The 14270-nt window shown below is 37.9% G+C and overlaps 1 non-coding gene across 1 annotated transcript; it reads left to right on the top strand.

The window, feature by feature from the left end:
• Positions 1-3033: 3033 nt before the first annotated feature.
• Positions 3034-3140, top strand: LOC141645500 (small nucleolar RNA R71). Its single transcript, XR_012544981.1, has one exon. It is a non-coding gene; the product is annotated as a small nucleolar RNA R71 (small nucleolar RNA).
• The last annotated feature ends 11130 nt before the right edge of the window (positions 3141-14270 follow it).

A 14270-nucleotide genomic window follows, 5' to 3' on the forward strand; every position in this document is an offset into this window, starting at 1 on the left:
GGCATATCTTGGAAGGCAAAGTGAAAGATATAGCATCATTGGTTAGCCACCCATAGTTGGTGTCAAGAGAGTTACGCTTGAACCATTTGTACTTGTAAATCATGGCATCCATGTCAATGAGATGACCCCCTTTGATCGCCACATAAGTGTTATCCTTGTTGAAATTTGCGTCAAAGTGCTTGGCCAAGAGAGTAACCAGACCTCCATTTACAATATGAGCGGTGCCTTCCTTTCCACAATCAACATTAAGCCATCTTTCCATCAAAAGCCTTAGAGCATTGTAAGGCTTAGTAAATTCCCTTCCAACATTTAAGGCCGACTCAAGTAGAACACAATCGAGCTTTGTAAAGTGATTAGTGCCTTTTCTCGCTATTATAGTATTCCCGATGAACTTGTGCCACACTATAATGCCCGGATGGTGGACTAATAGAGCGCGACAAGCATGAAAGCTCACAAATTTCTTCCCGGAAATCGCCTCCCAAAGAGGAGCGGGGTCATACTTTTCGGGCATCTTGTGATAATATGGTGTATCACTAAGGCCTAATGCTTTACTCAAAACATCAAAGGTGATGCGCCTATTCACATTGGCAAGGCGAAACTCGATGTATTCTCTAGTCTCTACCTTAGTCACTTTCAATGAACTTATGAATTCCAAGGTAAGGGAGGGGTATGTCAATTCTCTTGTAGTAAACAATTTTCCTAGCCCCATGGCTTCAAAGAAAGCTTTTGTTTGTTCAAGGACACCCAATTTGTTCAAGGCATCTTCACAAATGAATTTGGTGGGCAAAATGGCTTTCTTAGCATACTTGGCAAATGTATCCCTATGGGAGTTAGAAATAAAAATTACCTACGAATAGTTGGGTAATTGAGCGATTTTCGGAGTTGTTGTTGTTGTTGCTTCCAAGGGAGGATCTTGTTGTTGTTGAACTTCCAAGTTTGCACTAGAAACCACCATAGCCATTGAAGCTTTCTTTGCTTGAAGGCTTTGTTGCCTTTTCGAAAGTGTCTTTGCCTTAAGTGCCTTTGTTGCTCCTTTTGTTCTTGCCATTGTTGATTATACCAAGAAGAGATTGAAAATCTTCAATTTCTAATTATACCCAAATCGATTTAAGATGAAAGGATTTGTCTTTGTATTTCAAAAATCGACTCAAATGTTGAAGATTTTGGTGCTTGGATTGATTATTGTTGCAAAAGGAGTGATTAGTTGTTGTTGTAAGGAGGTTTGGATTTGATTTTGTTGAATTTGGTTGAGGAAATTTTGTTTTTGGTGATGGAGAGGATGAGGGTTTTGGGGTTTATGGGTAGTGTTTCAATGAATGAATGAATGAAATGAATGTGGGAAGGGGTATTTAAAACACCCGAAAAATTCAAAACTGCAGGGGGAAGACGAGCGGATTCCCTTCGGGACGCTCGGATTCTGCTCAATTTGGCTTCAGGAAAACTCGCCTAAAGACGAGCGTCTTTCAGTGAAGACGAGCGGATTCTACAATTCAGGACGAGCGGCTTTCCTCAAAGACGAGCGGATTCTCTTATAGGAACTTTGCTAAATCTGCACTGGCAAAAAGACGAGCGTCTTTTTACAAAGACGAGCGGCCAGTTTCAGACGAGCGTCTTCTCAGCTGGGACGCTCGGATTCTTTAACAGACCAAAATTTTTAATTTTATAGCTCTTTTGGACGAACGGATTCTTTCACAGACGCTCGGATTCCTATAAGACGAGCGGATTACCCAGAAGACGCTCGGATTCCACCTAGTCTACCTGGATTCAGGACCATCCGTGCACTTGCATATCCTGTGTCATTTTCATTCTTCAAATCCCGTGTTCTTCATTGTAGGGGCACTACAAAGGCATGAATAGCCTAGGCAATTGCTGTCCCCACACTAAGTTAAAGCACTACACATCAATAAAATCATTAGTCCCTCCCTCACTTCTCTCAAAAATGATGAATATCTTGATCAAGGCACAAAAATCCAAAGATGACAAAAATGCAATGTAAGAATTAAAATGAAAGTTAGGGATTTAGAAATATTTACAAATGATGGTTTGGAGAGGACTCCACCAAACTCTCATCCTTAGTGAGATGTCATGGGGGCATGTTCAAGGTGTTGTTGATGTTACTCAACACCTTGAAGAAGTAGTCAAAAGCTTGTTCATTATCATGATAAAGATCCTCAATAGATCTTTGCACTTGTTGTCCTTCATGTTGGTCTTGATCGATAGCATTACCAATGTAGGGATTGAAAATTCCTTCAAACTCATCGTCCCAAAGATCACAAACTTCGTCTACTTGATCATTAAAAATCTCTTGAGTTGATGGAGACAACTCCCCTCCTTTCTTGTTTTGGCCAATGAGGCCATCCTCTTCACTTGTCATGGGTGAGCTTTTCAAGCTCTCTTTGTTACAATTCACTTGCTCTTTTGATGGACCATCATCAACTTTCTTTTTCCATTGGAATTCCGACTTCTTCCTCTCCTCCTTTCGGCTATAATGATCAACCATAAAACATGGTTCATGCAAACGGGGAGCTCTCGTAGTCTTGTCAAGATTGAAAGTTATGCTCTCATCCCCTACTTCTAGAGTGAGCTCTCCATGCTTCACATCTATCACCGCACCCGCGGTGTGAAAGAAAGGTCTACCTACATTCACTTTGGTCATGTCCCAAAGTTTCACAATTCTCACATATCCCACTTGGGATTCATGAAGATGCCGTCAAGGCATTAACATGATGCTTTGGTGATTTTGAGGCTTCTTCAAGTCTAGCCATAGCTTTTTCGAACTTCAAATTGATGGTATCAATGTGAGCACTAAGTTGAGCACCCAATTGAGTAATAGAGTCCACTCCATGCTTTCCTCCTCTAGTAGCCTTGCGAGGTCTACTATATTGTGAATTATGTACCGCCATTTCCTCAATCTTGTTCCAAGTTTGATTATCGTCAACTTCCGTGAACATACCATTTGATCCCATGTTGAGAATGTTTCTTGAGTCTTCATAAAGACCATTCCAAAATTGTTGTACCAAGAACCACTCGCTAAGTCCATGATGAGGACATGAGCGACAAATTCCTTTGAATCGCTCCCAAGCTTCATACAAGGATTCTTCATCTCTTTGCTTAAAGCCCGTAATTTGAGCTCTTAGCATGTTAGTCTTTTCCGGTGGGTAGAACTTTTTGTAGAAAGCTAGAGCCAATTTCCTCCAAGAGTCAATTCCAAGAGTAGCCTTATCAAGGCCTTTCAACCATTGTTTTGCTGTGCCAATTAGAGAAAAAGGAAATAAGACCCATCGAATTTGGTCTTGATTTACACCGGTTTGAGAAATCGCATCACAATAGTCACAAATAGTCTCCATGTGAGAGTGAGAGTCTTCACTGGGCATCCCCCCAAATTGGCTTCTTTCGACTAATTGGATAAATGCGGATTTGGCAATGAAATTTCCGGTTTAGTGTTGTGGTGTGGGAGTACCATTGGGTAGGTTCTCCTCGGTTGGTACGGAATGTGATGAAAATTTAGGCATTGTGGGTTGATTTTGTGTTGGGTTCTCCTCACCTTCTCTTGCAAAAGGGTTGACGAACTCAATAGTGTTTGGTTGAATATCTACAACCTCACCAATACCTCTCAAATTTCTTCTAGCAAGTCTTCTATTGTTTGTCAAAGTCCTTTCAATTTCGTGATCAAAGGGTAACAAGTTACCTTGTGATCTTCTAGACATTCAAAATATCAAACAACTTGAAAATAATTAGAACAAACCTTGAGGAGTTTTACTTCCCCAAGGCAAAGAAAGACACAACTAATAACAATCTAAGAAAATCTAAATCAAGTTAACACCGTCCCCGGCAACAGCGCCATTTTTGGTCGGTCTCTCTTGAGAGGCTTAGTTTTCGGTACTTGTCGTTAGGAGCACCTAGACCAAAACAATATTTATAACTCCACAAACAACTCAACTATTAGTAAAGAGGCAAGTAAAGGTCGGATCCCAAGGGACGGGAATTGAGATGAGATTTTCAATTGCAACTAGCGGTGTCTAGGGGTGTCACAATTTGGGGTTTGAATAGAAGATCACTAAACTAAATAGCAATGAAAGTAAACAAGCAAGGTGATTAAAAAGGGGTGTAAACAATTGATAAAAGGCACTAGGGTGTCATGGGGTCATAGGGGATTCATGGTAATTGATCATACAAACATATTCTCAAATTATAAGCAAGCAATTATTGTTGTGATGGATCGAGTTGGTTTATATCTTACAATCCTAGGAAAGTTTGGGTTCCGGAGCCGAATCGATTAGATTGTACAAAACCTACAAGTCGACTTAATCTTCCCTACTCAACTATATGCATGGTCTAATGAGACTCGAGTTGGTTTATGTCTTACAAGTCTCATTGAAATGATAGGTGATGGGTAAAAAATGCAAGGATTCATAGGCTCGCATTTCATCAAACATAACATGTGCATAAGTTGAGATCACAACAAGCAAGCAAATAAACTATGAAAACATATTAATTTAAGCATGAATCATCCCCCATGTTGGTTTCCCCTAATTACCCATTAACCCTAGTTAAGGAAACTACTCACTCATTATCATGTTGATCATGCTAGCAAGGTTGTCAATCTTACCAACAAAGTAAAACATGATGAATAAATGATGATAATTAACAATAATTAAAAAGGGATTAAGAGAATTATACCTACTAATGATTCCAATAATAAAGCAAAGAATAATAGAAGTACTTGATGATTGATTGGAAGGTTGTCAATCTCCCAATAATAACCCAAATAATCTTCAATTACCCAAAGTGAAAGATGAACAAAAAAGAGATTAAGGAAATGAGATTTGTATTAAGACTTGATTAAAAGTTTATTACAAGATTAAAGAGAGATTTGATTGATATAAACTACACTAAAGATTGATAAGAAGAACATTATTATCTAATTAGACTAATGGGGTATTTATAGTGGGGATTAGGTACACAAATTAGGGTTTACTAAGGGCTTAAATGACAATTAAGTCCTTGAGGAATCGCTCCTCGCAGAAAAATATGCGAGTCTCCTATTTGCTAGTCTTTCTCGAGGCATGCTCATCCTTCATAGAACTAGTAGAAGACGAAATAGCTGTCACACAATCCGAGCGTCCAGGGCACGGAACGAGCGGATTGTGGGTCTTTTGGACGAGCGGATTTGTGGGGTGGACGGGCGGATTGTGGTGGTTTTGGATGAGCGGCCTTCTGAGGAAGACGCTCGAATTGCTTGTCTTGGACGGGCGGATTGTGGGCAATCCGCTCGGATTGTAGATCAGCTTCTTCCTTTCTTCTTTTCTTCCTTTCTCTTCATACAATCCTTGAGCATTTCTTCGGGGATGCAAGTATCTTTTCTCATCATTGCCCATCTACTACAATATGTACAAAGGCCTTCTAGTCTTGTCTTCTCTTTGATGCTTGGTCATTGAATTCAATCAATTTAGCTCCATTTTGCCATGAAAATGCAAGGTTTGCTCTCCTTTCCTACCAAGGGATCAAAACCTCAAAGAATATGCAAAACAAAGGACTAAAGACAATAAACGACCCAAATATGCACTAAAAAGTATGGGAACAAGGCTAATTCGGGGACTAAATATGCTCAAATAATGGTCACATCACCGACACCAACGATATAATGAATGATGAAGAAGACTTGCTAATAACCCACAAACTTGAGAGAGATTTGGAGAGAACTAGAGTTACGTTGAAGTGTTTAGGTTTTGTGAACAATAATTAGAAACTGTTAATCCACGATTATATAACTCTAATCCTTTCGAAATCAAACCGCGGAAATAACACCCGTCAGACCGGATACTCGATCGAGTATAGAGTATACTCGGCCGAGTATCCTCTACTCGGTCGAGTACTCCCATACTCGGCCGAGTATTCTTGGGCAGTAAACTTTCCAGAAACACACGACATACCTACTCGTCCGAGTACAGACTTAGGAAAAAAACAAATAATATTACAGTTCGTACCTCCAAGATGAGACCTGGACCGACAGTAGCAGGAGGAGTCCCCTTCTCCATCAGCTCGGGAGGAACCATGTCTCTGATATACCGTACAAGGACCGCAATGCTAGGAGTAACCTAGTCCAAACGACCCAGTCTACTCAAGTCAGTAAGGATAGGAAGAAGCTTCGTCGACAGTCTCTCCCCTTTGTCTTAGAAGTAAATCAAAGACAAAAACCACCAGAACCATAGTCATGCTCGCTGCTGAGCTGTACACGGTGGAGGAGCCACCATACCACCACCTGCACTCATCTTCACCCTCGTCGTAGCCTTTCCATCAAAGTAATCCTTGACGTTAGAGCGCGTGACTAGGCCGGGTACCCTAGCCGCACCCTTGGCCAGGTTCAAGCCGATCAACCCCCTAGCCTCAGTTGAATCCGGTCTCATGGTTATCGCAGGCCACACTATCGGCTCATCTCCATAAGACAAGCCGGAGATCATGCCGTAGTCCTCCAAATAAACCCCGATCTCTCCAAAAGGCATATGGAAAGTCGAGTTCGTATCCCTGAAGTGATCCAGAAAAACTGGAATAAGGCACATGTTGGCCCGAATCTTCTTCCCTTTGATCTCTCGCCAACCCCTCACCAAAGATCTGAAGGCCCCACGCTCGATGATCGCCTTCTCCTCCTCTGACAATTTCTCATAGTCCTCCATCATGGTGGTATACCCGGAAAATAACCTCATATTCCCGGCCTCCTGCATTTTCAAAATTTTATTAGCTTCTTAGCTAAGTAAAGCAGATAATATAAAGAAGGACTTAATACGATACAAGACAAGATCAAAAGCTTACCATGCTTCTTGCGGTACGGTACGACAAGTGATTCTCCGCTGCCCAAATGAGATGTCGGCCATCCCATTTGTTAGCCCACTAAGGCGCATGCACAAGTTGACGCCCTCTCCTCCTCACGTTGGCTATCCTGGTCGCCTCTTTCTCTTCCTCCATTTCCTTCGTGGCTCTCATATGAATCACCATGGTCGTAAGGGGATCAAAATTCACCTCCATGGGGTCTCGCCCTGAAGTAGAAGGTACTTCCTCTGCAAAAAAGAAAGGAAATCAAAGCATTTAGAGGTCGTTTAAGCCCTCTTTCCAAGCCATTTTCTCGAGTCCTACCATCAAGCAAGTCAACAAGTTATAAAATTACGTTCCTACGTATCAAAACCAAGCTTAGTCAAGGCTTCGAGCCAAAATTTCCGCAGCATTTCGCTACTATATCCTAAATCCATACGAAAAGTGTCCCGGAAGACCTATCACAAACCAAAATTCCGGTATGATAGCAAGTTGACCCATTATCCAAGGATTCCAAAACATTAAGTTTTATCAAAAATTGACTAGTTTAAGACCATTTTCAAGCCATTTGAAGCGGTCTAGTAAAAGATCGTCTTATTTTGGTCTCATTTCATAAATACTCAACGAAAATTCGAAACGAATACATGGTTATGCTTCAAACATGTTCAATTACGCATTTCTAATGTCAATTTCAAGGGACAAATTCATTTGGGATGGAACCCCTAAATTTTCGATTATTTGGGCATATAAACCCTAATTTTCTATCCTAATTCAAGCTACAAATGCAAATTAAATCAAAGACGAGATACATACCTGGGTTCATGATTTGTGGTGGGTTTTATCAATTTTTTGTGAAATTTGGTTGATTATGCGGCTTTTGTCGTGAGGAAGAAGAAGAAGAAGAAGAAGAAGAAGAAGAAGAAGAAGAAGAAGAAGAAGAAGAAGAAGAAGAAGAAGAAGAAGAAGAAGAAGAAGAAATGTTTCGCTTAAATGAAAAAGAACTCGCGCTGAGTTCTGTTTTACTCAGGCACGAACGAGCTCGGGAGAAAACGCATTGTTTGATGTGCCCTTTCCCCAGGCATGTTCCCTGCTGCGGCCATTCTCCAGTGGGTTTCACAACAGCTCTTACTTTTAATTCGTTATAAGTTCGTTATTTGCGGGCCCAAGTCCCATGTTTCCAACTTTCTGATACTTCCTCTATTGCTAGGGGTATTTTGCTTTGTATATTTATTACGGGTGTATTTTGCTCCGTATATTTCCTACGGGTATATTTCTTCACCCAATTGGTCTACATTCTCCCCAGCGGTTGCAGAATTTTATTCCCCAGTGATAGTTGGTTATCGCTATACAGCCCATGTATTTCTTTAATACAAATTCGATGCAAATTAATTATCAGCGATTCTCGGAAAGTCTCGTCTTATATCAAGTAAATAAAATCTCAAACGTTTGGTTCTCAGAAAGTCTTGTTTTCAAGACAACAATTATTTAATAGTTCTCAGAAAGACCCATCTTCTAAAAAGTCGATTGTTGTCAGCAGTTCTCCGAAAGTCCTGCCTTTTGACAGCGTTTCTCGGAAAGTCTCGCCCTTCTACGGAATCAAGTTTCGTCAGTGGTTCTCAGAAAGTCTCGCCTTCTACCAAGTTGATTGTTTTTGAACAGCTCTCGGAAAGTCCTGCCTTCTATTCAGTAGTTCTCGGAAAGTCCTACCTTATATAAAGATCAATTATTTTCTCACCGGCGGTTCTCGGAAAGCCATGCATTCGTTCCCATCGGTTCGCGGAAAGTCTCGTCTCTACCCCAGCAGTTTCTTCTAATGTTTTGCTATCAACATCATATAATTCCTCACGAAGTTCCAGTTCGCCTACACCTCAGGTATGGTTTCTTTCTATGGCTAGCTAGCCTCCTTACTTAGTCTAATGGACTTTAAAAGGCCCTCCCCGATAGTCGACAGACTCTAAAATGTGTTAGAAATCTATATCTCATTACACTTAACATAATCATATATGTTTCACTTTAATTTAGTCATAAAATTAATTAGATCTTATGCATGCTAACATAAATAAATATAGAGAAGAAATCGTCATTCTTACATTTAGATTTCGGATCAAAGGGCACAAGTAAGATCTCCTTCTTACTTGTTCTTGAGCTTTCCTTATATGGATGAACAAGATTCAAGTTTAGAATCTCTCCCAAAAGCATATACCCAAGGAACACCCTTAAAACCAATATTATTATGATCTAGTAATAATATCAATCATACTTAAATTTGACACAAAAATGTTATTTTTGCTCTTGAAATTTCGGTTCAAGAGGGAGTATGTGAGAGTTTATTTTTGCTCTTAAGCATCATCTCAAAAACTAGAGAGAAGAACTAATTTTTTAGACTAGCATGAATAATAGATTTAAGAAGAGAAAAAAACTCTCTCCTTTTCTTATGGGTGGCCAAAAAAGATGGCCTTGGGTAGCATGCCCAATGCCTTTTATTTTTTCTCTTCTCAAAAGCTAGGTTTGAATGGCTACTAGTAAGATATAATCATTGTGTTTTCTACTTAAGATAAAAACACAATATATATCTTACACACCCTCCATTATTCCGGCACATTCAACATAAAATGGATGGTCCATTTTATTTTGTCATTTGTCAATTGTAACATATGTGACATGTTACTTGACATATGAAATTGTAATGTATTTTTAACATATTAAAAATCAACATACTCATAAAATATGTCATATACAAAATCGACTAGTAATTCGTAATTACTTGTACCAAAATGGTTTATCAATTATAAATCACAACATCTTGTATTTATAATAAATCATTCATTCAATCTTAATTCAATATCAATTATTTCGTAAACAATAATTTTATCCAAGTAATAAAGAAATTCGATTACTTAGACCGTATCTCATTTAATAAAATTACAATAAGACACGTAAACTTAACTCACAAATCGCCCGTCAATTTTAAGCAATTTAATTAACTCGTATCGGCATACGATTAATTAAATAATCAATTAAGAGTATTTCCCTATAGGTATGACCTAAGGGGATCAACTGAGCACCACCGTCGCACGACAGTAATGTCAAACTCTAGTCAGCCAATCATTACCGATATGTGTGGACCAGTTGACTGTAAAATATTACATCCCACATGTATTCTTAAAACGAGATTTAAACATGTGATCATCATGATCAACAGTTGTGATCGCATTATTGTCGGAGGACACATATTCCAACAATCTCCCACTTGTCCTCGACAAGTGTGCGTCACCAATTCTCTTGTCCTATTACTATCTCCAACTCAATGCAAGGTGTCTTTCTGGTCGTACTTGCAAGTGATCATATCGAGAGTGGTTTCCTCGATCTGGAGAATAACTGATTGACCGGAATTATCTACCATAGATACCTTCCGAGCGTGGCCACGCATTTCCAGTTCATTACTCGTCGAGTGGCCCTGAGATATTGTTATAACCCTGACAAGGGGTGGAAAATTCCTATTGCACTTATTCCCTTTGACTAGCCACAGCCATCATAACCCAAAATATGCCCATTTGACCCCATTTACAAAGGTCCTAGTAACACAAATCAAAGTTAATCTGAAACTGTGCCATCTTAGGCGAACAGTCTTTAGTCAAAAGAATCGACTCATTAGAATACTATAGTAGCTCTCGCCACGACCAGGCTATATAAATTTACCAGAACTCTATAAGCGGTCATAAGGCCCGACAAAGTGTTCCTAACAGTCTGCCTATGTGATCGACTAGTCATCTCACATGACTCTATGGCACTTGAACTTGCCATCAATCGCATCACACTCTAGTCACTTCGAGACGTCACCTCATACAAGTGACTATGGGCGAATACCATGTTAATCCGGGTTCACTTTAACGGGGTTCAATATTGTCTCCACAACCCGTTTGGATGTAACAAAGTATAAAAGGAGTTTTTAGATTTAAAAACTCGAACGACAAATGTGATTATCATATGAGTAGTCAATACTTGATTACTACTTCATATTCTATAATCCAATTTAGATCTTGTATGTAGTTGTTCATCTCAATTCAATTGAAATGACATGACTCATCATGTTAAGCCTATGAATAGGCATTGTAAGTAGGTCTTAGCAACTCCCTGCTCAACCTTGCTACATACTTGTTTTCCTTTCGTAATGTATACATTTGCATTAGAAAACTTTCTGAGTACGTGTCTAGATCCAATCTAGACATAGGCTTTCTTGCCTTAAAATAGCTCCCACTGTTTTCACAGTGTGCGGGACTCATCCCTCTTGCTCATCCCATGATTGCAAGTGTACTCAATTTCCGTTGTAAATATTTCTCATTGTTCTTTATTGCCTAGAACGATTCTAGAAAATCTATTTCTTAAATAACATGGCCACAATGGTATCTTAACCATCCTAATGTGTTTTGATTATGGTTTTGTCGGAAACCATGCGCAATCTCAATTGTCAATTGTCACTTGTGTAACACCCTTACACAAAATTGCATCAAAAACACTTTGCATTACATCCTTAATGCTTCTGCAAGCACTTAAGGGTAATCTTCATGGCTTACTTGGTAACTATTACTTAAATTCGATTTGAAACAATTCATCATACTCAAAGTATATGAAGTGTTATACATCATTTCCTATTTAATTGATTCGGTAGCGGAAGTAAATGGAATCAATCAAATGTGTTCAACTTGATTGAACTAGTCATGAATCTTATCAACATAAGACTTCTTATTTGACGCTAATATTATGTGGATTTATCTCCATAACTCCGGATATTAAGATGTATTATAATACTCCAAAAGTCTTAAATCATTCCCAATGATCAATATGTCATCCACATATAAGACTAATTAAAATTTCCGTAACTTCCACTAAACCTCATGTATAAACACAACTTCTCGACTTATCGAGAAAGGTTTTATAACATGATTAAAACATTGATTCTAACTCATTGATGTCCTACTTAAGACCCTCTCTTAAGTTTCACATTATCTTAGGATTGTAAGAATCTACAAAACTCATAACATGTATCGAATACATTCCTTCTATGAAGAAGTGGGTTTTAGATTCACTCGCTATATATATCTCATAATTAAACACAGTTCCTAAGAAAATCCAAATAGACTTAAGCATTTCAACTAGTGCAAAACCCTTCGCAACCAATCAAGCTTTGAAATCTCTCTTTATTAGTGCAAAACCCTTTGTCACTAATCAAGCCTTTTATTTCGGATTTTCATGGCTCTAAGCCTTGTATTGAGTTATGACTTAAACACTCTCATGTAAGTCATATGTTCATTACTTTCCAGAAGTAATCAACTTGAATCAAACAATTTCATTGTAAGTTGTAAGCTCTTTAATTTCTTAAAAGTAACATGAATTCATTATCTTCAACAAGTGACGACTTTAACCTCCTAGGTTTTGAAGAAACAACGTTTTACACAAAATGTCTCATGTAGCCAAGAAAGACCAGTTTCTTGTGACATAACATTAACATTATTTGTGGCTCTTTGAATAATTTCTCCCACTCCGTGTTCTAGAAATAAACTTGTATTTTAGAAAGACAACTTCACGAGCCACAAACCCGTTGTACTCGTGATTATAATAAGGAAAAATGAGCATTTGTTTCTTTTGAAAACATACAACCATGGTACCCTACCATTTCATATCTCATATGATTCGTTTTAGATTTAGTGGAAAAATAATTTAGACAAAATGATAAAATCCCCAAATGGATCAAGTAACTCAAAGTAACTTGATCGAAGTCCAAACCATATCGAATAGCGCTTGATTTCTTTATCCAACCACACATTATCCCATAATGTGTGCTAAGAGAGACTAATTTGTGATACTATATCACATTTCATTTGGCTTGCATCAAAGTATTCACTTGATAATCCCATCACGACTAAATCGTGATTCCTTGAACTCTTTGAACTTCTTCAAAGATTTCTCTATTTACCTTATTAAGTGAACACATTAGCGTCAACTTAAATCGTTGGTAAAAGAAAATGATCAACCTATTTTGGATCAATGATTTACAACCTCGATCTCCTTTTCAACCAAAAGGCACGAGACATCTTGCTTTGAATATAAGATACGCATATACCATAAGATCTAATGGTTTCAAGAGTACTCGATAACTCTTTGCGTTCATCATTCCAGAATCTAAGGTTCAATCTTGGGTTACCAATTTGATTCTTGCATTATCTACATGATATATCATTCTAGTTTGGTTTAGAATATAATCACCTTGATAATCGGCTAGCCTTACATCAAATCATGGTGTATAGGGTCACAAAAGTGAAACCTCTTTTGTATCTTAATATGTTTATATTCTTATTTAGAGTTTATGCACTTAATAGTCATAATTAAGTACAACTATAAACCCTAAACTAGATTGATTACACAATGACTCTATCTCTCGACATTATTTGATGCTAGTCGTCATATTATAATCATCTTATGTGTCGAATACAATGATGAAAACCTCCACTGGTTTCTAATATTGACGAAGTAGTACTAGCAAAATTTATGTTAATCAAATAAACATTTAAAGAAGAAGGTCCCATTAGATGTCCCACAACTAACTTGTTGATTATTCAATAATTTGGGGTAGTTTCCTTTCTAGCGTCCAACAATTAAGACAATGGAAACTTTATCGGTCGGGATTGATAGGTTTAGTATCGTTATTCTCAATAACTTCACTTTTAACATTACCTTGTATCAATTCCATTCTAATTTTACTTCTTTGAACTTCGTCCTTTTCTTAACGGTTTAAGAGAATGCTCCCACTCAATTCAATGAGTCTTTGCTTAGAGAAGCAAAATTGAATTTCATGAAGACTACTCTTCAATTCAATTGTTTAGTCTTAAAACTTTCATTGAAGTGGTTGCGTTATTTTGGTCAATTTTGATTTCAAACAAATCTAGTTACCAAAATGATGTAACGTTTCAAAGTACTTAATTCAATTAAGCATATAGAAACAATTGTAAGTAGATATGTTAGTCAAGAATCAAAAACCGTTTTGATCACAAATAACTTCCATCTATACTCTTCACAAGAGATCCTTACAATGGATAATTCGAGGTTTTAGAAGAAAATTCATATTTGTCTTTAGTTACGATGTTTTAATGGAGATTTGAATCAAAAATCGAAATGATATCGTATATGAATTGCGGTAAAGAAATAGAACAGCATGATAACGAAATAGTGGAAAACTCAACATCTATCGTTTTATTAATACTTGTAAATAACAAGTAAAGCATTTACATAGTGACCTCTACCCAACTATTATAAAAGATTCCAAGATCCAAATTCATATTAACTTGGGCATGGTGTGGCCGATACATCCCTTATCAATATAACTCGGTGGATTAACTCTTTAATCGATTCTACTTTTAGAACTCTTGGTCGATAAAATTACATTAACATTTATCTTTAGCCCAAAA

Source organism: Silene latifolia, chromosome 2 (assembly GCF_048544455.1).
Source record: "Silene latifolia isolate original U9 population chromosome 2, ASM4854445v1, whole genome shotgun sequence".
NCBI lineage: Eukaryota > Viridiplantae > Streptophyta > Magnoliopsida > Caryophyllales > Caryophyllaceae > Silene > Silene latifolia.